Source organism: Mobula hypostoma, chromosome 18 (genome assembly GCF_963921235.1).
Source record: "Mobula hypostoma chromosome 18, sMobHyp1.1, whole genome shotgun sequence".
Classification (NCBI taxonomy): domain Eukaryota; kingdom Metazoa; phylum Chordata; class Chondrichthyes; order Myliobatiformes; family Myliobatidae; genus Mobula; species Mobula hypostoma.
Window position 1 is genome coordinate 62,827,279 of NC_086114.1, and position 25,365 is coordinate 62,852,643.

The 25,365-nt window shown below is 44.1% G+C and overlaps 1 protein-coding gene across 1 annotated transcript in view; it reads right to left on the reverse strand.

Annotated features, from left to right (window-relative positions):
* tp53bp1 (tumor protein p53 binding protein, 1) overlaps nucleotides 1-10,738 on the reverse strand; it is a 107,291-nt gene extending 96,553 nt beyond the window's left edge. Inside the window, exon 1 of the mRNA XM_063070995.1 lies at nucleotides 10,687-10,738. The gene's annotated coding sequence lies outside the window, so the exon portion shown is untranslated. The remainder of the gene's footprint in view (nucleotides 1-10,686) is intronic.
* Between the last annotated feature and the right edge of the window lie 14,627 nt (nucleotides 10,739-25,365).

Below are 25,365 nucleotides of genomic sequence, written 5' to 3' on the forward strand. Positions count from 1 at the left end.
ATGCGCACAGGTGCTTGTGCGAGGCTTCACGGTCATGGTAGTCTTTCTCGGGGTAAGAGAAGACTATGGAGAGGAGAAGATGGCAGCACGACGCAGCTCGCAGCGGCCACTCCGGTGGTGAATATCTGTTATCTGTCAAGTAGGGTGCCATGCATAATCCTGATTTGATGGAGACAGACGTGAGAGCACGGAGGAACATCTGGTGAAACTTCTGAAATGCCTGTTTCGCTGCCGCTGCTGCTGTGTGATCCAGAATCTCCGGAGGGGAAGGCCCCGAGTCCTCGGCTTTGCTTGTTGCTCGGCGGCTGGGGCAGGGTCGAAGCGCTCGGCAGAGACGGTGCTCGGTGCTGGGTGTCGGAGGGCTGGTCAGAGGCTCGAAGTTTTTGGACGGACTCAGAGTCGGCTGTGGTCGGGTGCTTCCAGGGTGCTGCATCGGCAAGTTTGCAGCGCTGGAGGTTCATGGCAGGGAGAGTTTCTCCCGTCTACCGTCTGCGTGAGATGATGGGCTATCGGAACTTTGAGACTTTTTTTTACCGTGCCCATGGTCTGCTCTTTATCAGATTATGGTATTGCTTTGCACTGTTGTAACTATATGTTATAATTACGTGGTTTTTGTCAGTTTTAGTCTCGGTCTGTCCTGTGTTTCTGTGATATCATACTGGAGGAACATTGTATCATTTCTAAATGACAATGAACGAGGACTGAGTGTCCTCATAATCTAATCTAATCTAAACACGAGTGTCCCGTAGTTGACTGCTACTTTTGTCCCTTATTTGGGAGTGAGAAAGCTGACAACCCTAACTGTAAAATACACATTGAGGTGAGTTTAACCGTACCTGAAACCGCCCCACCCCCCGGTCAGCCAGTCTGCAAGAATATTGTCAATATTAAACCGGTCCGCGGTGCAAAAAAGGTTGGGGACCTCTATTGTATCTCTTTGTTTCTTTGTAAATGCCCACATGAAATTGAATCTCAAGGTAATTCATGGTGACATACACTGTCTGTACTTTGATAATACATTTACTTAGCCTTTGACCAAACTGACCCAGACAGTGGTAGACTCCAGGTGGAGTGGAAGGAATGTGGGGAGGATAGAGCACATTCGTGTAAAAGTGTCATTAATGACCGGCATGGACTTGGAGAGTGAAGGACCTGTTTCCGTGCGGTATTGACTATGCCTGTACGACACAGACTTGTCCACTTTTACAACACATCCCATTAAAGTGTCCCAAACTCTGCAGGTAATCAGCTGCTCCTGGAAGACAGTTACTTTTGCAACATCTTCAGCAGTCAGTTCCCACAGGTACACCGAATCATAAGCTTCAAGCCACAGGCGAGGCATTCCCAAATAGCCAATGGACAGGGCACGGAGTGGGACCGTGGTAATCGTGATGTCGATAAGCTGGCAGCACGTACTGCACATAGCCCCAATGCTCGGCCACTCTGTTAGAATCTCTGAATGGCTGGAGGTTGAAGACCTGTCCATGTGAGAACAGGTGGGTGGGAGGGTGGAAAGGGACTTTCTTTCTTTCTTTGTTTAGTTAGTTATTTAGAGATACAGTATGGAACAGGCCCTTCCTGCACATCGAGCCACACCATCTAGCAACCCACCTACTTAACACTGGGTGGAGGAGCAACACCTCATATTCTGTCTAGGTAGCCTCCAACATGATGGCATGAACATCAATTTCCCCTTCTGGTATATTTATTTATTTATTATAATTTCCCCCTACCCCTTTCCCCCTCTTTTATTTCTATTCTGGCCTCTTACCTCTTCTCCTCACCTGCTACAACATCCCTATGGGGCCCCTTGTTCTTCCATTTCTCCCCTGGTCCACTCCTCTCTCCTATCAGTCTCCTTCCTCTCCAGCCCTTTACCTTTCCCACCCACCTGGCTTCACCTGTCACCATCTAGTTATCCTCCTTCCCCTCCCTCAATCTCTTCATTCTTGTGTCTTCCCCTGCCATTCCAGTCCTGACCTCAGCACAAAACGTTGACTGTTTATTCATTTTCATAGATGCTGCCTGACCTGATGAGTTTTTGTGTGTGTTACTCTAGATGCTTAAAAGTTTGAGAGTCTTTGCTTCCTCCACATTCTCTTAAGGCAGCAGATCCCAGACTCCAAATATTCACTGTATGAAAGAAAAAATCCCCCTTGGATCCTGTCTAAGCCGCCTTCTTCTCACCTTAAACATACATCTTCTTATCTTGGACACACCAGCTATGAGGGATAAAAATAGCTATTTATCCCTTTCATCCGTCAAATAATATTATCCAGCAGGTCAGGCAGCATTCCTGCAGGAAGTTGCAAACTCTGACGCTGGGTAGGCTGGTCCCCAGGATGGAGCTGGCTGAGTTTACAACTTCAAAAGGCGATTTCTCAAGAAGGAGGTACCCATCGTTAGGATCATCTATCACCCAGGACATGTCCCTTCTCATTGCTACTATCGAGAGGAGGTACAGGAGCCCGAAGACAAAAACTCAGCGTTTCAGGAACAGGTTTTCCCCTCAATCATCAGATTTCTGAATGGACAACAAACCCATGAACACTACCTCACTATTTTATATATACACACTTATTGTAATTTATAGCTTACGTTATTATGCATTTCCATGTACTGCTGCTACAAAACAATACATTTCATGACATAGACCGGTGATATTAAACCTGATTCTGATTCTGAGCTGTGGAGAGATCTCCACTGATGCTGCCTGACCTATTGAGTTCCTCCAGCATTTTGTGTCTGTTCCTCTGGATTTCCAGCATCTTCAAGAATCAAGAATGTTGATTGTCATTTTTGAGTACACGAGTGTAAAGGAGAACGAAATGGATGTTACTCCAGATCTGATACAGCAAAAAAAAGCACAATAAATATAAATACATAAGAGTAGCAGAATATCTTAAGTTTACAATAACATTATCCCTTTGGGGTGGAAACTACAGGTTGATTCCTAAGTCTATTGCTCATCTCCAAGGCAAGTGTTTGTTTATTTCTTTCTCTAAATCAATAATATCGCTTTGTTCCCTTTTCCTGGTTCTGTCAGTATTTGATTCGGTGCTGATTTTCTTTTTGGTAACACGCCTGCAACATAGCACGGGTTATGTTGCCTCGTTAAAGTTACTGTGTAGTTGGCAGGCGGCTGTGTAATCAAGTTCAAGTTTAATTGTCATTCAACCATACATGAACACCCAGTCAAACAATACAGATTTACTCTGGGGCCAAGGTGCAAAAACACAGTACCAAAGGTCACCCACAGTGCAAGGCACATATCGAACGTATAAGAAAACAGCAAATACACTCACACAGAAGAAATATATATCCAAGTCCCAGAGTCCCAGAATGCTGCAGCAGTCTGCAGTTGAACACAATACAGCTTGCTTTCTGCCCCTCCACATCACCCTGGTGGAGTGCCCAACTCCAACGTCTCCCCCTGGGCACCTGCAAACAGCTGACACCGTGGTTTAAGGCCTAGTCCTTACTACAACCGAGGCCACCGTTCATCAATAAACCGATGAATTGGACTTGCAGCATTCCACAACACCAATATCCAACAGGGTCTCATGATCACAAGAAAAGCAACTAACATGATCAATGGCTGTTAGACTGCACACGTTCTTTGCGCATCGATGCCTGTCTGTCACAGGCAGCGTCACGGTCCGCACCAAGTCCAGCTCCCTAAGTTTTTCAGCCAACGAACAACTCGCTGATGGTTTAGACCCGCAGTACTTTGAGTTCTTAATGTCAGGCACTGAGTCAGAGAGGGAGACATCATTCTCCTGTGCTTACCAAACGTGACTGCACTTGCAAAAACATCAACATAAAATCATTTTTCTTTATTGTAATGAATACTCCCAGTGTTCATAGAGATGGAGGGCTTGCAGATTTAAAGTGCACCATTCATTAAGAATTCTGTTGGAAGTGCAATATATTTGAGATATTATTGCAATTTGAGAATTGTAGTAGAGAGGCTGAACACTCAGTTTGGTCCCAGTGACAATGGCATCCACTCCAGCCTGTCACAGAAGTGACATCCTCCCCAGCTTTCTCAGTAACTGTCGGTTAAGTTTCAGTACAGACTGCAAAGAAGCAGGAGTTGGATTACTGGAGCAATAAACAATCTGTTGGAGGAACTCAGCTAGTTGAGCAGTATCTATGGGGGGGGGAGTAGATTATCAATATTTCAGGTCAAAAGCCTGCACATAAAACATCGACCACTTCTCTCTCCCCCCACCACTGCGGTTCCTCCAGGAGATTGTGGCTCCAAGCGCCAACGTGTTTGGCTGGTTTCTCGGTGTTTTTATTGTTGGGGATGGTGGGGTCAGAGGGGAAAGTGGGAGAGAAATAGTGATTACAATTAGTCTTGGCACCCTGGATCAGAGGAAGGCTTCAGACTACCCTCTAGAAGTTATTGCCACACACTCTGAAATGGTTATCAACTTGTACATCTACAGAACATTTTTTTGTCTGTTAATATTTTTTTACGTGCTGTATGTGATTGCAAGGCACCTGATCGTAAGTCCCTACAAAGGATTGAGGGAACTGCTGAGAAAATCATTAGGGTCTCCCTTCTACTCATCAGGGATATTTATCAGGAGCGCTGCATACACAGGACCCTTAGCATTGTCAGTGATCCCTTCCGTCCGTCCAACAATCCCTCTGACCCCTACCACCAGGCAGGAGGTACCATAGCATTAGGACAAGAATTGTTAGGAGGGGAAACAGGTTCTCACACCAGACCATGAGACTACTGAACTCCCTGCCACCACCCAGGTCTCATCACGTATGAAGCACCAGTAGCATTATACTGTTTACTTTTTAACTTGTGTCGTCCTGAAATGCACCTTGTTATTTGCTAATTTATTTGTGGTGACATCACTTTGTGTGCTATGTGTGTGAGATATATGTACTCTGTTGTGCACTTTGGTCCTGAGGTACATTGTTTCACTTGGTGGTATACATGCGTACGGTTGAATGACAATAATCTGAATTTGAACTTGAACTTGATATACATCCTGCGCATTGCACCTTGGTCCCTGAGGTACGTTGTTTCGTTTCGTTGTACGCTCATGGTCGAATGACAATAAACTCGAACTTGAAGGACATGTATTCCTATAGCACCACACACATCCTTCACAGCATGTCAGAAAATACCCTGCATCCAACGAAGCCTAGTCACTGGTCTAATGGAATAATTATCATAGGACAACCTGATTACCTGTGGTGACTCTTAACTCTTCGGGGTAGTGCACATTATAACTGGAGCTCAGGCTTCAGTGTCAGTGGTTAAATTACTGGATTAACAGCTAGAATTCCAGAGCACTGGTCCGTTGACATGTGTTCAAGTCCTACCATGAAGGATGGGGAGCTTAGCCTCCAGCAATTAAATCTCTTACAAAACATAGTTCATCTCAACAGGTGACCGTGAACCCACAGGACCTCAGTAGAAACAGATTCATCCAGTTCATTCTGTAGACATCTGACTGGTTGCATCATGATCTGGTGCAGCAATTCAAATGCACAGGAACAAAAGAAGCTGCAGAATGTAGAGGTCTCTTCCCAAAACATCACAGGCACACCTTTCTCAATCTTTCTGACTCTATCTCTGGAGACAGCTTATCCCATTACCAACACCACCCTGTCCGTTCTCAGTCTCTCTGTCTCTCTCTCTGGAGACAACTTATCTACTGATGTCTATTATAAACCCACTGGCTCTCACAGCTACCTGGACTATACCCCTTCCCTCCCTCTTACTTGTAAAAACACTATACCCTTTCTCTCAATTCCTCCGTCTCCATCGCATCTGCTCTCTGGATGAGGCTTTTCATTTCAGAATGAAGGAGATGTCCTCCTTTTTCAAAGGAGGGGGCTTCCCTTCCTCCACCATCAATGCTGTCCTCAACCACATCTCTTCCATTTCACGCATCTCTGCTGTCACTACATCCTCCAGCCACCCTACCAAGGATAGAGTTCCTCTTGTCCTCACCTACTACCCCACCAGCCTCCGTGTCCAGCACATAATTCTCTGCCATCTCCAAAGGGATCCCATCACCAAGCACATCTTTCCCTCTCCCCAGCTTTCTGCTTTCTGCAGGAATCATTCCCTACACAGCTCCCTTGTCCATTCATCCCTCCCCACTGATCTCCCTCCTGGCACTTATCCTTGCAAGCGGAACAAGAGCTACACCTGCCCCTACACCTCCTTCACTATCATTCAGGGCCCCAAACAGTCCTTCCGGGTGAGGTGACACTTCCCTGTGAGTCTATTGAGGTCATTTACTGTGTCCAGTGCTCCTGTATATCGGACAGACCCGATGTAAATTGGGAGACCGCTTCGCCGAGCATCTATGCTCTGTTCGCCAAAAGAAGCAGGTTCCCCCTGCTGTCATCCATTTTCATTCCATCGACTTCCCATTCACATTCCAATATGCCAATCCATAGCCTCCTCTACTGTTCTGATGAGACCACACTCAAGTTGGAGGAATAACGCCTTATATTCCGTCTAGGCAGCCTCTAACCGGATGGCATGAACACTGATTTCTCAAACTTCCGTTAATGTCCCCCCAACCCTTCCTTCGCCATTCCCCATCCCCTTTTTCCTCTCTCACCTTAACTCTGTGCCTGCCCATCGCCTCCCTCTGGTGCTCCTCCCCTCTTTCTTTCTTCCATGGCCTTCTGTCCTCTCCTATTAGATTCCCCTTTCTCTGGCCCTGTTTCTCTTTCACCAATCAAGTTCCCAGCTCTTTACTTCATCCCTCCCCCCCCCCCAAGATTTCACCTATCACTTTATGTTTCTCCCTCCCCTTCCCCTACCTTTTAAATCTACTCCTCATCTTTTTCTCTCCAGTCCTGCTGAAGAGTCTTGGCCCGAAACATTGACTGTACTCTTGTCCATAGATGCTGCCTGGCCTGCTGAGTTCCTCCAGCATTTTCAGTGTGTTGCTCTGGATTTCCACACCTGTAGGTTTTCTCTCGTCTGTGACAGGCACGTCCCTCCTCACCGTATAGTGTCTATGTAAGGCACTGCTGAAAGAAGTCAGCACCTGTCATCAAAGAACCCACTAGCCAGGCCATGCCATCTCCTAGCAGCTCCCATCAGGCAGAAGGTACAGAAGCCTGAAGTCCCACACCATCAGGTTCAAGAACAGCTCTTTCCCTTCAACTATTCACTCCTTGAACCAACCGATAAAACCCTAATCACCACCTCAGAACAGCAACACTCTAACCACTTTGCACCACAATTGACTTTTCTATATTCTAATTCTGTTCTTTTAGATATTCTTTTGATTAATTTATGCTTTTTGTTGTGTATCTGATGCCATATGTCAGGATGCTCTACAAATAAGATTTTCACTGCTTCTGTGTTTATATGTACTTGTGTGTACTGTACTGTACTACTGTTGCTAAACAACAAATTTAAAATCGCATAAGACAGTGAAAGTAAACCGGATTCTGATAGGACAATGAACTCGACTTGCCTTGAGACCTGCGGCGTTTCCCCAGTCTGACCTGTGTTTCATTCTATATTCCACCTGACCACAGGAACACTGCTTTCTCCAATTTCCAGTACTTTCTCCCCTCCCCCCTCCCTCCCCCTCCCTTTTTTCTATTCCCTATTCTGGCTCTCCTCTTACCCCTTCTCTTCTCCTCAATTGCTCATCTCCTCCCTCTGGTGCCCGTCCTCCTTCCCTTTCTTCCTTGGCCCACTGTCCTCTTCACTCAGATTGCTCTTTCTTCAGCCCTTTACCTCTTCCACTGATCATCTCCCAGCTTGTACACTCTCCCCCTTCCCCACGCCTCCTGCCCCCTTCCTTTCCAGTCCTGATGGAGGCTCTCAGCCTGAAACGCCGACTGTTTATTCGTCTCCAGAGATGCTGACTGGCCTGAGAAGCTCCCCCAGTGTTGTTTATTTATTCAGTCAGCGATACAGCATGAAACAGGCCCTTCCAGCCCAACCAGCCACACCCTAGCCTAATCACAGGACAATTTACCTCCTAACTGGTATGTCTTTGGACTGTGGGGGGAAACTGGAGCACCTGGAGTTGTGTATGTGTGTGTATGCTGCTCAGTGTTAATTACTTCCTCTGCTCTGCAATTAGGAATGGATAATAATAACGGCCAGGGACAAGGACATTTTGTGAACAAAGGAAATGAATTAAAAGTACGGGCACAGAGTCATTTGCAAGCATCTGAACAACAGCTTCTCCAGCTGTACCAGGGCATCCACAAGCTCTGCAGCCAATAAAGTCCTTTCTCAAGTGTTGTAACATAGAACATGACCACTTAATCTGTTCCATAGTGATTTTGAGTGGGGGATGGATATCAGCTTCAGCATCTAGGAGTACGACCTTTCTTGCTCTACTGGTCCGGAGGTCTCAATCTTCTACCTGCGAGAGCTGAGGAGGACCTCAGTTTGACATATCAACTGATAGACGATACATCTGCCGGTGAGGTACTCCCCATCAGAAGGGAGGACCTAAGTTTTTTTGCACTTAGATTTCTGGAGCAAGACTTGAAGCCACAACCTCAGACAAGAGTTTTACCATGGTCGGGGATTGAGGCCCAGGGGTTGATTCGGACATCCAGAAGTTGAGGCCCGTTGGCTGGAGCCGAAGTCTGCGAATCTCTGCACTAGGTAAGTCGGAGGCCCATTGTCTGTGAGTCCCAGTCGCAATCCGCAGGAAGCTGAAGACAGCCTGTACTAGGGTTGGAGGACGGCGTATGTGCGAGGGAGACAGGGAGGAACCAGGCTTGTTTGGTTGTCATTGTTTCGTTGCCTGTTGCTTTGCGTTTTGATGTGCTCTCTGTTCTCCCAGACATGGTGGGCGTGAGAATAGATGGTGACACTCGCAGGCTGCCCCCAGCACGTCTTTAGGTCGTGTTGGTTATTGATGCAAATGAAGCATTTCACTGTATCTTTCAATGTGCTTGTGATAAACACATTTGAACCTTGAATCTTGAATCTAGCCAATGTCTTAGAAGAAGAGCTCAGGACCCAGGCTGTTTGAAACTTGACCCCCAAAGTCCAACGGCTGATGGTTAGGGACCTAAATCCTGGCGTGATTCAGCACTTCGACAAGATTGAGCCAGAATAGGCAGAGTTCCGGCCTGCAATCATTGTTAGTTCACCAAAATGTGCTGCAGATGTTTTAAGTGTCAAGGTCTACACTCAGTGGCCACTTTATTAGTTACAGGAGGTACCCAACAATCTGGCCATTGAATATATTTCCATAGGTACATGTTCTGCTGCAGTAGCTCATCCATTTCAAGGTTCGACATGCGTGTTCAGAGATGCTCTTCTGCACACCACTGTTGTAACAGGTGCTTATATAAGTTACCATTACCTTCCTTTCACCTTGAACCCGTCTGGTCATTCTTCTCTGACCCTTTCACTAACAAAGCACTTTCACCTACAGAACTGCCACTCACTGGATGTTCATGTCTGTTTTCTGCATCGTTCTCTGTAAACTCAAGAGACGGCTGTGCGTGAGAATCCCAGGAGATCAGCAGCTTCTGAGATACTGAGACCACCCCGTCTGGCACCAACAATGGTCAACGTCACTTAGATCACATTTCTTCCCCATTCTGATGTTTGGTCTGAGCTTCTTGACCATGTCCGAAAGCTTTTATGCATTGAGTTGCTGCCACATGATTGGCTGATTAGATATTTGCATTCATGAGCAGGTGTACAGGTGTACCTGATAAAGTGGCCACTGGGAGTACATGAGAGGTAAATTTAAAATGGATGGATAAATTATCATTTTAATCCCAGCCTCCCTTGTATGCTCCCTTTAAATTTCAGATCATTCACAGTGGGATGAATGAATCAGCCAACCCCCACCCCCTATGCATGTCCCACTGAACTACCTGAAGGCAATCCAAATGTCAGACATCACTGTCATCTAAGGTGGGTCAAAGCCCTTTGCTAGAAATCGATTTGTTCCCTCCCACCATTTGTCCAGCCACAGGTCCAACTGAGCATTAGACAGTGCAGCTCCTGATGGGTGGGAAGACACAGGGTGGAAACAAATTGATTGTGATCAATGACATGTCTGTTTTTCAACATAAAATAGCACGTTACATGCAATCTGTGTTACCCCAGTATTCACTCAGAATATTTGGAGCCAATTCCCCAAAAGGCAAAGCCTCCTCCATTACGATTCCTTGCCATTGTAATTCCAGTGAAACATAAACGCATATTGTTAGTGAAAAAACCTTGGGCTTTCGCTCTGCTGCGTTTTTTAAAGCACTGCACATCTGTCTTGGTACATTACATTTCCAGATGCGTGTATTTTTCAACGGCCCCCTTAACTGCAAAAAAAAGCACTCAAATCGTAGGGTGATTTATGCAAAATCATACTCAACCCCGCGTTTCGTTTTAATTCCCTATTTTAGATATAAAACGTGCAAAGTCTATTGACATAAGCTCGTAAATTGTAAAAAGGTGGCTAATAAAGAATACAAAAATATTATTGCAATGAAGGTATTGCGCAGTCAGAAACGGCAGCTTTTTAACATATAATTCTTTACGACGTTGTATAGATTCATATCTTCTTTTAAGTACTGACATTAAGTGTTGCCGATTAAACCCCCTTTTAGAACATGCAATGCAAAAGAAAAGCATTATTTTTACAGCTATGATGCATGCATAAAGCGAAAGGGATGTAAATGCAGTTTTTTGTTTACCTGTTTGATGTGGAGCGGGGTGATTGAAAATCAGATGAAATTCGCCGCAGTCTTTCCGACTCCTCGCCTGTGCTGACGGCGCCTCGCCACCGCGGGCGCTGCAGGACAGACTCCCAGTACGCCCAACATGGGTGTGGAGCCGACATTGCTGTTAAACTCAGTGTAGAAGTTATATTTTAACATGTAATAAACATTTACAGCACGTCTTTCGTTTATGTAGCACTTGTGTGTTGCTTGCACTAATGTCGTTTATTTTGTTATGTATAATTTATGCTAATTCAAGTTTATGTTAACTGATGTTTATCATTGTAATATACTGCACTTCCGCTGTAAAAAGCTAATTTTCATTGCGTTTACATCCATAAAACCAAAAGACGCAGGAGCAAATTAGTCCATTCAGTCCATCCCTCTGTGTTTTGAGCATGGCTGATTCATTTTCCCTCTCAATCCAATTCCCCTGCCTCATGTCTCAGGAAGGAAGACACGAAAGCCTGAAGACGCACACTTAACGTTTTAGGTACAGCTTCTTCCCCTCTGCTGCCTGATCTCTGATGGACATTGAGCCCATGAACACCACCTCATTATTTCTGCTTTCTATTTACATATTTGCATTACTTGTTTTAGCGTGTTTCTATATTTATTTACCTGGTTTTTATTTATTGTTTATATATATTTCCTATTGCATGTCAGGTCACACATCTGAGTGCTACTGGTACCACACTACCTGTCACATGGTCGGGTGGTCGGCGACTAAACCAGCTCCCCCACCAGGCTTGCCTGGTGAGGAGGGTGTCTAGACACCCTGCAGGACGACAAACAAGACCTGTCAAAGGGTGGATGAACCCTCTCGTAGGGTCAATGGCCATCTAGCAAACACGTGCCGTGAAGCGCGGAAAGGGCATCCCTTGCATCGAAGCTTGGTCTGGCCATTCACTGCAACAGAACTTCCCCCAGCTGTCTTGGACCCCCCCATGCTGCTGGATCCGGGAGGGGATGTCGGGTGGGTCTGGACCTGTGCGACCCCCTACTCACCTAAAATCCATTCACATAGATGCTGTTCCTTTCTGAGGAGTGGGGTCAACCCCACTAACTGACTGAAAGGAACCATCATCATCCTATGGGATGGATAGCCAGAGGTATTTCTAACTGTAATTTATAGTTTTTAATGTATTATATTTTACTGCTGCAGTAAAACAGCAAATTTCACAGCATATGTCAGTGATATTGAATCTGATTCTGATTCTGCCTTACCTACTACTGACTCAGCCTGCAAGATAACCTTCAGAGAATCCTGCACTAGCACCCCCAAGTGCCTTTGCAGCTCCGATTTTTGAATTTTCTCCCTATACAGGAAAGTCTTTTATTCATTCTACATGACCATACACTTCCTGACACCGTTTTCCCTCTGCCACTTCTTTGTCCATTCTCCTGATCTGTCAAGCCCTTCTGCAGACACCCTGCTTCCTCAACACTATCCGCCCCTCCACTTATCTTTGTATCATCTGCAAACTGTAAGACGTTTGCATCTCCTTCCCATGACTGCGTGGGGTTCCTCCGGGAGGCGTGGAAGTTAGTCTTTAGAGGGTTAGGGTTAGCAAGCTGTGAGCATGCTATGTTGGTGCCAGAAATGTGGCAATATTTGTAGACTGCCCAGCAGAATCCTCACTCAGATGACTTGGTGCATTTCACCGCATGTTTCACTGGGCATGTAGCAAATAAAGCCAATCCTCACTAAAGGGGAGGTATGTAGTAAGAAGCCGAAGGGCAACTTTTCCACCCAGAGGGTGGTCCATACACTGAACGAGCGGCTAGAGAAAGTGGTTCAGACTTTTAAAAGACCATTGTTCGGGTACACGGATAGAAAAGATTTAGAGGGATATGGGCCAAATGTGGGCACATGGCTTAGCCGGGTATCTCGGTCAGCATGAACTAGTTGGGCCACAGGGCCTGTTCCCTGCTGAGCGACTCTGTGACTGGAAAGGTGGAAGTGAGACTTTTAAGGAAATGGAAAAAAGGGCCCAAAATCTTGGACAAAGATGAAAATGTTCAGGGGTACGTCTGGAGGAGAGCTGAGAGTGTTCACTACTTGTGGATTCATTTTGGGGTCGGTGTAAGAGGAGTGTGGTGGCTTAGGAGAGCTGAAGGATCATCATTAAAAAATTTACGTAAAGAAATCTGTGATGGAAAAAGGAAAAACCTGGAAACACTCGAGAGGTCAGGCAGCATCTGTGGAGTCAGAAACAGTGAATCTGTTCTGATGAAAGGTTCCAAGCCTGAAACATTCATGTATTGATATATTCAGAGATACAACACAGAATAGGCCTAGCAACCCACAGATTTAACTCTAGCCTAATCACAGGACAATTTACAATGACCAATTCACCCACTAACCGGTACAACTTTAGACAGTGGGAGAAAACGGGAGCTCCCGGAGGAAACACGTGCACACATGGGGAAAGTACAGACTTCCTCACAGAAGATGCCTGAATTGAACTCCAAACTCTGAAGCCCTGAGCTGTAATAGTGTCACACTAACTGCTTCTTTTTCCACCGATTCCGCCTTCCAGGCACTTACTGCTTCTATTCATATTGGCTGATTATTGTCATCTGTACCAAGATACAGTGGCATTGCAGGGCTGATTACAAGCAAGAGAAAATCTGCAGATGCTGGAAATCCAGAGCCACACACACAAAATGCTGGAGGAACTCCGCAGGCCGGCCGGCGTCTATGGAAAAGAGTACAGTCGACGTTTCAGGCTGAGACCCTTCATCAGGTTAGAGAGAACCTTGTTCTGGAAACACTCCAGTTTAATGAGCAACACACACGAACACGCTGGATGAACAGCAGGTCAGGCAGTACCTATGGAGTCAATGTTTCTGGCCAAGATCCTTCATCAGGACTGGAATGAGGAGTACAAGCCAGCAGGCGATAGGTGAGACCAGGTGAGGGGAGATGGTCTAATGAGATAGAGGTTTGATGATGGAGGCTGGCTGTGGGAGGCTTTAGAGGATGCAGGGGTCAGAAGCTGAGCAGGCACTTATCACCCACAGAAGGCAGAGAAGAACCCAACATGTTATTATCAGGCTAGAGTCATGTATAAACCAAACTGCAACAGTATAGTAACACACAAGGTGCTGGAGGAACACAGTGGGTCAACAGCATCTATGGAGGGAGATGGACAATTGGTGCTTCATGTCCAGACCCTGCATCTCAAAGCTTGAAGTAAATTTATTATCAAAGTAAATATATGTCACCATATACAACCTTGAGATTCATCTTCTTCCAGGCATTTACAGGAAAATAAAGAAATACAATAGAATTAATGATCGAATGTACATAAACAAATACTGACAACCAATGGGCAAAAGAAGACATATTATGCAAACAAATAAAAATAAGTAATTACACAATGGTGAGAACATGAGTTGTAGAGTCCTTGTAAGTGAGGAACCAGTCTAGAGATGAGGTGAGTGAAGTTATCCATGTTGGTTCAAGAGCCTGATGGTTGAAGGGTAATAACTGTTCCTAAGCCTGGTGGTGTGGGACCTAAGACTCCTGTACCTTTTTCCTGATGGCAGCAGCGAGAAAAGGGCATGACCTGGACAGCGGAGGTCCCTAATGATGGATGCTCCATGTGGATGTGCTCAATGGTGGGGAGGGCTTTTCCTGTGATGGACCGGGCTGCATCCACCACTTTCTGTAGCCTTTTCCATTCCTGGGCATTGGTGTTTCCATATCAGGCCATGGTGCACCTGGTAAAGATACTCTCAAGGTACGGATTGAAAGGCAGCACAGCAGATTACAGTATATTCCTGACAGCCAGAAGTGAATCTGATCAAGTAGGTCAATGGTTATCATTGCTACTCTTTTTTTTAATATATTCCAGATTTATTTAATTACTTACTAGGATGGGATCATAATTCCTGATCTTCAGACAAGTGTTCAGGACTTCAAATGCTAGTCTGGCAACTTAATCATTATTCTGCCATCTCCTCCGTGTTTGAGTATAGTCGCACTGCACAGAAACAGACTCTGCTGCCCAATTACCATCAGCACTGATGCACCACAAGCCACCGTGCTTAGCCCTCTGCTCTACTCAGTTTACACTTGTGACTGTGAGGCCGTGTACTATTGTGTATTTAATATTTCAGTAGTATTTGAGTAATATTGTAAATATATCGTTTGATTAAGCATTCTTGTTTATTTGAATAATTCATTATGGGTTATATGTAAAAATGAGTGAATTGCATACATCATGACACTACCACATGATATGTGCATGCCTCATTTAAAGTAAAAATGAACTAAGACTTGCATCTCTCAGCTCTCTTGTTTTCCTTTCGATTAGTTTTTATGTTTTGGAGTTACAAAACATAACAGTGGCAAGGAGGTATTTTTAAAATGAACCCCAGACGATTACCTACCTGTTGAAGTGCAATGAGGCGTTCAAGTTTTTAAAAAAAAGCACAGTGAGAAACGTGGTGTTCAAAAAAAGTGCAGCACTTTTTTCCTTTTGAGAAACAAGTTTTCTTCACAAAAGGAATAACAATTGAGGGAAAAAAGGCAGAACAGGGATGAATTCATAGATTTGTAAAGTGTTGGTACTGGATGATGATAAACATGAAACAAAAGAGCAGAAATAGCTGGCTACTTTGGAAAGATTGATACATTTGATTGCACAAAAGGTATCTGGAATATGTATACTGAAAGGATAGATCAGTATTTTAAAGCAAGTGGATTAGCTAATGATGAACAAGTGCCAGTTTTGCTGAGTGCATTGGATTTCAACGCATCCAGTTTACTTTGAAATTTAACTGCTCCAGCCAAACCAGCCAAAATGAGCTTTGCTGATATTGTGAAAGTAATGCAGGAATATTTAGAACCAAAACCATTATTGATTGCAGAACACTTTAGGTTTCATAAGCAGAATCAAAAGGAAGGGAGTCCATTTCAGCGTATGTGTCTGAATTGAAGAAGTTGTCTGAGTATTGTCAGTTCAGTAATAGGCTTAATAGTGCACTGAGAGATTGTTTAGTTAGTGAAATCGTACATGAAAGCATTAAAAACGGCTTCTAACTGAAGCATAACTTACATTTAAAAGAGCAGTTTAAATAGCTGTATCAGTGGAAACAGCAGACAGAGACATAATTGAGTTGAGTCAGGAATGAAAGTGAGCCTGAACAAAATTGTAAGTTTTTACAAAGGCCTGCATGGCCAAACAAGTTGCATCACCATTGTGGCAGGGGCTCACATATACCAGAGCAATGTAGACTTAAAGGCAAAACCTGCAGATAATGCACCAAAGTAGGACACATACAAAGAGCATGTCAGGCAAACAAAAATAAATCGACTGCGCAGAGAAGAGAAGGAGATAAAAAGTTAAGCTGCAGTTTCAAAAAGAGCACCAAATAGCATGCTGTTGATGATAAATCTGATGTGATTAGAGTGACACAGGACTGAATAGCCTTAGGGTTTACAATGTGAAAACTTACAATACACAAGCAAAATGGCTTACACCAGAAGTGAACTGCAAATTAATTAAATTGGAATTGGACACTGACTCGGCTGTTTCAGTCATTCCACAAAACGAGTTTGAACAACAATTTAAAAATACTGAACTAAAGTCTGCATATATACAACTATGAACTTATACTGGAGAAAAGATAACTCCAGTATGAATGAAATTCATAACAGTGAAATACAATGGCCAACAAGTCACATTGAGCTTGTAAGTGGTAAAACCAGGAGGGCCAGCATTGTGGGGCATGATTGGCTGAGGTAATTACAGCTTAATTGGAGATCATTATCCATCATTTACATGCCACATCTCCTGCAACAGAGTCAACTGAAAGCCAATTAAGCACGGGTACTGGATGATGCCACAGCAGTGTTCAAGGATGGCATTGGAAAACTCAAACATACCAAGGGTAAAATAGTGTTAAATGAAAATGCCACACCCAAGTTTTACAAAGCCCATCTGGTTCCTTATACCATCTGTGATAAAGGAGCCAGTGAGCTAGATCACCTGGAGGCCGAAGGAATTCTTTTCAGGGCTGAGTGGAGCCCATGGGCAAGCCAGTGGTCCCAGTAGCCAAGAAGGGTGGGTCTGTCAGGATCTGTGGTGATTTTAAGGTCACCTTCAATACTGTACCGAAAGTAGATCAATACTCTCTGCCCAGGACAAAGGATACCTTTGCAAATCTTTCTGGAGGAAAACACTTCAGCAAGATGGATTAGCTGAGACCTACCTACAAATGGAGATGGAAGAAGAGTCTGAAGTATTTCTCACCATAAACACTCACAATAATAGACTTATCACTATCAATTATCAGTATGATAGGCTTATTTTTAGAGTAGCAACTGCATTAGGACTCTGTCCAAGCACACAGTGTTACCTGGATGACATCACTGTACATCTCCAAAATCTCAAGAAAGTGTTAAAAAGATTAGAAGATTATAGGCTCAGTGCACGACACAACAAGTGTGAATTTTTTGAACCACCATTGACACGCAAGTATTACACAAGCGTGCTGAGAAAATTCAAGCAATGGTAGACGTCATAAGATCAAAGGGCATGTCAGAGTTTTTTTGGGATTAGATTATGAAGACACGCAGTCCTCTTTTATTGTCATTTAGTCATGTATGCATATTTCCTCCGGTGTGATCTCACAAAACACAGGACAGACCAAGACTGAAAAAACGAACAAAACCACATAATTATAACATATAGTCACAACAGTGCAACAATACCATAACTTGATGAAGAACAGTCCATGAACACAGTAAAAAGTTCAAAATCTCTCAAATGTCCCACATCTCACGCAGATGGGAGAAGGAAGAAAAACTCTCCCTGCCATGCCTGACCACAGTCCGATTCTGAGTCATCCAAAAACTTCGAGCCTCCGATCAGCTCTCCAACGCCGAGTATCGAGCACCATCTCTATCTGAACGATTCGACCTCAATCTTGGTCACCAACAGCAGGCGAAGCCGGGGATTTTGAGGCCTTCCCTCCGGAAGATTCTTGATCGCGCAGTAACAACAGCAGCGAGCGGGCGTTTCAGAAACTTCTCCAGATGTTCCTCTGTGCTTTCACGTCTGTCTCCATCAAATCAGAATTGTCCACGGCCCCTATTTAACGGATACGATATCATTTTCACTGGAGGGCTGCGCACACGCGTCGCGCTGCTATCTCTCCTCCGACCCAATTTTAGAATTTGCAGTCCTTTTTAGGATTTGTTGGTTACTATAATAGGTTCCTGTCAAACCTGGTCAAGGCAGTGTGAGGTAGCTTTCCAAAAGGTAAAGGAAATGGTGATGTTAGACACTGTACTCACACATTATGATCCACATCATCCAGTGAAGCTTGTCATGCACTGTTCAGGCTGCCAACACGTCCAGAAGAATGGTGCCCAGAGCTGTCAGAACCACTTCCTACAGTCTCAGAGTCACCTCCTACGATCACCATGAAGCAGGCCCTAGATCTCGAGATTGTTTCACAACCTCAAGTCTCACCTGCCAGGAAAGATGTAATTCCACAAGAGTAAGAAAGCCTCCAGGGAGATTAAATCTTTAGGCCTGAATGGGACTATTTAAAAATGTACTATGCAGTGGATATCTGTATAGTAGTTGTATTATATAGTATACTACGTTTATCATTGAGATGCATTCTGTATTTAGTGGAGTTTATAGCTAAGTAGGGAGGAGTGTTGTATATTTAGTAATATTGTCAGAATATTGTTTGATTAAGCATTCTTGTTCATTTAAATAATTCGTTACAGGTTACATATAAAAATACGTGAATTGCATAGGTCCTGGCGCTACTGGTGACCTGCCTTGCTTAAAGTAAAAACACAAACTAAGACTTGCATCTCTCAATGCACACAAAATGCTGGAGGAGCTGAGCAGGTCAGGCAGCATCTATGCAGCTGAATAGATAGACGATGTTTCGGGCAAAGGCCCCTCTGACTTCCAGCATCCGCAGACTTTCTCACATCTCTCAGTGCTCTTGTTTTCTTTTCAATTCTTCTTTATATTTTGGAGTTACAAGCACAGCTCCAATCCCATATTTAAACTTGCTGACTACACTATTGTTGTTGGCCGAATCAAAGGTGGTGATGAATCAGCAAGTAGGAGGGAGATTGAAAATCTGGCTGAGTGGTACCACAACAACCTCTCGCTCAATGTCAGCAAGACCAAAGAGCTGATTATTGACTTCAGGAGGAGGAAACTAGAGATCGTGAGTCAGTCCTCGTCAGGAGATCAGAGGTGGAGAGGGGCAGTAACTTTAAATTTCTCAGCGTTATCATTCCAGAGGGTCTGTCCTGTGTCCTGCACAGGAGCACTTCCACTTTCTTAGACGTTTGCACAGATTTGGCAGTTCATCTAAAACTTTGGCAAATTTCTTTAGATGTACTGTATAATGACCGGTTGCGTCACGGTCTGGCATGGAAACACCAATGAATGGAGAAACCTACAAAAGTAATGGATACAGCCCAGTCATCGCAGGCAAAGCCCTCCCCACCACTGGGAACATTGACAAGGAGGGCACCACTGAGTGCATCTATATGAAACACTGTCACAGGAAAGCAACATCCATCATCGGTGACCCCCACTACTCGGGCCATTCTCTCTTCTCGCTGCTGCCATCCAGACAGAGGTACAGGAGCCTCGAGATCCACACCACCAGGTTCAGGAGCAGTTATTACCCATCAGTCATCAGGCTCCTGAACCAGAGGGGATAACATCAATCAACTTCACTTGCCCCAGCACTGAACCCTTCCCACAACCTATGGTTTCACTTTCAAGAACTCTTCATCTCATGTTTTGATATGTATTGTTTATATATTTATTCTCATTATTTATTTATATTTCTTTTCTATTTGCACAGTTTGCTGTCTTTTGCACATTGGTTCTTTAACCATCTTGTATATGGTCTTTCATTGATTCTATTGTGTTTCTTTGTATTTACTGTGAATGCCCACAAGAAAATGAGTCTCAGGATGGTACATAGTGGCATATATGTACTTTGAACTTTGTATGGTCTGTGCTGAGCAAGATGTCCCATTTAAGCCAGTGTCATTTGCCTGTTTGGCCCAAAACCTTCTAAACTTTTTCTGTCTATGTTCCCTCCAATTGTCTTTGTTGCATTTGCCTCAACATTTCTCTGGCAGCTCGTTCCATATACTGACCACCGTCTGGATGGAGAAGTTTCTCTCATGTTCCTATTAAATCTTTCCCCTCTCACATTAAACCTGTGTCCTCTAGTACTTATTTCCTGAACCCTGGGAAAAAGACTGTACGCATTTACCCTATCTATGCCCCTCATGATTTATACACCTCTTAGAGATCACCATTCTGCCTCCAACACTGCAAGGAATAATGTCCTAGCTTGTCCAACCTCTGCCTATGGCTCATTCCCTCACGTCCTGGTAATGCCCTTTCAAGAATAGCTAATTATTTTAATAATAAAGTGGTGGATGAGGGTTTCTGCAAAAGATGAGCTGAGCACTTACGAAGTTGGACAACAATATGGAGATGTGGATAGTCAGTCACGATGTCCAAAGCTCTGCACAAGGTCAAATAGGGCATAGACAGTTGCCGGGGAAATTGAATAAGGAGCAGAATTTTTAACATGCACTGGATCCTTTCTCAGTATTAAACCAGAGGAAGTTTCTGCTCTTCCAGAACTGGATGGCAGACACGTTGCTTGACAATATAGGAAGCGTGGAGGTTGTTGGTGCATGGGAGGCTTAAGGTAATGTCCAAGTATGGATATTTTACAGATAGTGGGCAGTCAACCCTGGTGAGGGATGTGTTGATGAGCATAGGTTCCCTTTGCCCAGTGTGGGAGCTGTAGCCATTTGGCATATCGAGAAATTATAAAGATGCAAATGAAGGATTCTAGGGTGACATTTACAATTGATCAATAACTTTACTAGTTCTGAAGAATTATTGTCTTTTAACACGTAGATTCTATTAATAGCTGAATTATCAGAGTGTGATTGGTGACTGATTATGCAAATAAGGAATTTGAACACCGTAAAGTTACTAACTGGTCAGTATCTGTATCCAACAAGTCAATTCCTGTGTAAAATGGCATTTCTTTGTTCAAACTTCAGACAGCTTGGTGACAGAGTAAGTTGTGCACAAGTGAGTGTGATTGACGGTGGCAGTCAGTGCATTGCTTTAGCGCCGGTGACCATGGATGGGTTAATCCCCACCACTGCCTGAAAGGAGTTTGTACGTTCTCGCCATGACCACATGGGTTTCCTCCGGGTCCTCCGGTTTCCTCCCACAGTCCAAATACATACAGTTACAGTTAGTTGTGGCATTTGTGGGCTGCCCCGAGCATAATCCTCAGTAATTAGATTTGACACAACAAATGACATATTTCACTGTATTTTTCAATGTACATGTGACAAATAAAGCTGATCTTTCAGGAACGAGTCCGGTTAATTGGCAACGACAGGTGGAGGAGAGCTGGAACTGTAGCTGAGTTTTCAGGTGATGGTCGGGTAAAGACAGCGCACTGCTGGGCGACTGGGGAACATATAACATCCATTAAGGTGATCCTGCTCTTTCCAGACGTGGAGCATCACCAGAGAAATTTGCAGCCAATTAAGCAGTCACAGATAAGGGGTTCCTGGCCCAAAACGTAACGACTTATTCTCCTCCTTTGGTGCTGCCTGACCTGCTGAGTTCCTCCAGCATTTTGTGTGTGTTTCAATGAACTGGGGCCACTGTTGTTCTGTAGATAATGAGTGGCAGGTTTTGCCTTTTTAAATGGCAATGGTCCCACTACCAGCTGTCCACAGGCTAGATAATCCACTTTGGGTAAATATGACCTTAATATTGATTTTGGGGATTGGACAGTGGTGGGCTACTGAACACTGGGCTGGGTCGCACTGCTCACAGAAAATCAAAACAGGTGCAGGTGCAGGAAATCAGAGACCACACCTGAGAACACTGAGTTGTACAGTAGTGTAGTGGCTAGGGTAAAGTCTTACAGTGCCTGTGATCAGGGTTCAATTCCCACCACTGTCTGTCAGGGGATTGTACATTCTCCCCATGACCGTGGGCTTTCCCCTGGGACTCCAGTTTCCTCACGTATAGGGTTAGTAAGTTGTGGGTATGTTGGCACTGAAATTTGTGGTCTTTCCCCAGCACATCCTCAGGTGGTTGGTCATTGACACAGACAATGTATTCCATTGTATGTTTCCAATTTTCAATGGAGAAGGTGTAAATAAAAATTAATCTCATCTAATCTGGCCTCTTGTCCAATCCTAGCGTTTGGTATCAATCTGAGCCCTAGGCCTCACCTATTTCTACCTGCCCAATCTGAGCCTGAGCCTCACCTGTTTCTACCTGCCCAGTATGAGCCCTAGGCCTCACCTGTTTCCACCTGCCCAATCTGAGCCCTAGGCCTCACCTGTTTCTACCTGCCCAGTATGAGCCCTAGGCCTCACCTGTTTCTACCTGCCCAATCTGAGCCCTAGGCCTCTTCTGTTTCTACCCGCCCAGTCTGAGCCCTGGGCCTCACCTGTTTCTACCCGCCCAGTCTGAGCCGTGGGCCTCACCTGTTTCTACCCACCCAGTCTGAGCCCTGGGCCTCACCTGTTTCTACTGCCCAATCTGAGCCCTAGGCCTCACCTGTTTCTACCTGCCCAATCTGAGCCCTAGGCCTCTCTTGTTTCTAGAGCAACAAAACCACACCGTGCTTTCCAATTTTAAATTAACCCATCTCTCCTGGGCATATTCTCTCTCTCTCTCGCTCACAACCTTCTCACCCACTCTCCCTCTCTTACATTCTTCTCACTCTCTCTCTCACTCCCTCTCCCTCTCCCTACTCCTCCCCTACTCCTACTCATTTCCTACCCTCACTCCAGTCCCCATCACCTGTATTCGTCCCCCTCCCACTCGTGTCTCCACCCACCCACCATATACACAATTCTCCCATAGAAATGCATGCTCCCAACTGGTAATGATCCAATTGACCATTCACCTCTCCCATAATGGTTCCCTTTATCACTTTCGATCACACTGGTAGCCCATGTGTTCCTGCTTACTGTTACGTATTTAATATTTCAGTAATATTTGAGTAATGTTTTAAATATTAACAACATATTTACAATATTACTCAAGTATTACTTCATTACATATTATATATAAAAATACGTAAATGACAAACATCATGATGCTACCATGTGATACGTTTGTGCCTCACATAAATTGAAAATGAAACTAGATGTTATCTTCCGCCTCCCTTGTTTTCCTTTCAATTAGTTTTTATGTTTTGGGATTACGAAACATAACAGTGGTGATGAGGAAGTTTTAAACAAACCCAGGCCAACTACCTACATATTGAAGTGCAGTGAGATGCCCGAGTTAAAAAAAAGCACAACGAGAAATGGTTGAGTAAAAAAAAATAGGGAAGTACATGTTTCTACAGGGATGGACAGAGACTGCTGAGTTTAAAAAAAAAGAAAATGGAAGAATTCATGGGTTCATAAACAGTGAGTACCAGGTGACAATAATCATAAAAAAAGCGCAGAAATGGCTGGCTACATCAGAAAGCTTGACATGTTTGATTACACAAGAGATAACTGGATTCTGTATACTGAGTGGATTGAGCAGTATTTTAAAGCAAAGGGAATGAATATCCAATGAGAAACAGATGCTAGTCTTTTTGAGTGCGTTGACCTTAAAGACATAATTTGCTTAGAAGTCTAACTGCTCTAACCAAACCAGCAGAAATGAGTTTTGCTGATATTGTCAAAGTCACACAGGAACATTTAGAACTGAAACCATTGTTGATTGCAGAATGTTTTGGTTTCAAAAGTGGAATCAAAAGAAAGGGAAGTCCAGTTCAACATATATAGCTGAACTGAAGAAGTTGTCTCAGCATCACCAGTTTGGAAATAGGCTTAATGAAACACCGAGAGATCATTTACTTTGTGGAATCTTACAAGAAAACATTCAAAAACAGCTCCTAACTAAAGCACAATTTACGTTTAGGAGAGCAGTTGAAATAGCTGTATCAATGGAAACAGCAGGTAGAGACGCAATTGAGTTGCAGTCAAAAATGAAAGTGAGCATAAATGAAATTACAATGTCTGAACAGCAACCTGCCTGGCTGAAGAAATTGTGTTACCATTGTGGCAGAGGCTCACAAACACCAGACCAATGTAGGTTTAAAGGTGAAACTCACAGAAAATGCAACAAATGCAGGACACATACGAAGACAATGTCAGGCAGACAAATATACATGGAATACACAGGGAAGAGAGAAAGAAAAAAGTCAAATTGTCATTTCAAAAAGTGCACTAATTTGCATGTTGTTGATGAAAAAATCTGAAGTGTGATAAGAGTGATGCAGGACTGAGCAGTCTTGAGATTTAAAATGTGAAAGCTACCGATAGACAGGCAATACGGCTTATACCTGAAGTGAATGGCAAATTAATTAAAGTGGAATAGGACATTGGATTGGCTGTTTCAGTCATTCCAAAAAATGAGTTTGAATGGCATTTCAAAGATACTGAATTAAAGCCTGCAGATATCCAGCTAGGAACTTATATTGGAGGTAAGATACAGTGCCTATAAAATGTACTCGACCCCGCCCCCCCCCCCGGAAGTTTTCATGTTTCATTGTGTTCTGTATAGCCACTGTATAATATGGGACTAATTTATGTTGCAGGGGCACGTTGCTGCATGCTCTATCAGGCATGTATTGAGCATGCGCTATTAGGCGGGTATTGATCTGTACGTGTGTGTTCAGTTCGGTTTCAGTCAGTAAGGAACCCTGTTAACTTAGCTCCCATCTCCAATGTTTTTATTTATAGCTTTGTTGTGTAACCCAGCCACAAACACAACAAATTGGCGAAGAGGTTAATGAACCTATATTGTATCGGAACACCGTGTTTTAATTGATAGTGATACTCGGAAGAAGAGTGCAAGGTATGAGCCAAGGCAGAGTGAGGCCACGAGTCCAAAAGGAAATGGAAGCACGGCTGCAGGTCGGGAACATCGGGAGACCGAGAGATATGGTCAAAGCCGCAGTACGTCCAGCTGGGACCACAGCCGGCGCTTTCCCCAGGGACTGAGGTTCTGCCTGCCCCAGAAGAGAGATAAAAAGAAGCCACACAGGCGTCTAGACGGAGTGCACTCATGGCGCTAGCAAAAAGGACACATGAGTCAAAAAGGAAAATAAGAGGAGAACGGGGCTTAATTAACATAACAAAGATGGTGATGATTGAACCATTGTAGCATTTGATAGTGGTGTTGAAGACTGGGCAATTTACATTGAGAGAGTGGAGTTATATTGTGAGGCTAACAGTGTTAATGGTGCAAAGGAAGCAAGTGTCTTACTCAGTATTGTGGGAGCAAAAACACATGGCCTGCTACAGAGCTTGTTAACCCCCGAAAAGCCAGCTGACAAAACGTTCAAGCAAATAGTAGACTCCAAACCACTGGTCATTGCTGAAAGATTTAAGTTTCACAATGGGAATCAGAGCGAAAATGAAAGCATTTCTGAATATTGTGCTGAATTGCACAAATTATCAGAACATTGTCAATTTGGAGCTGGTCTATCGGACGCATTGAGGGGCAGGTTAGTGTGCGGAATGCACTGTGAAACCACACAGAAGAAGCTCCTGGGTGAAAAAGACCTTATATTAGAGAA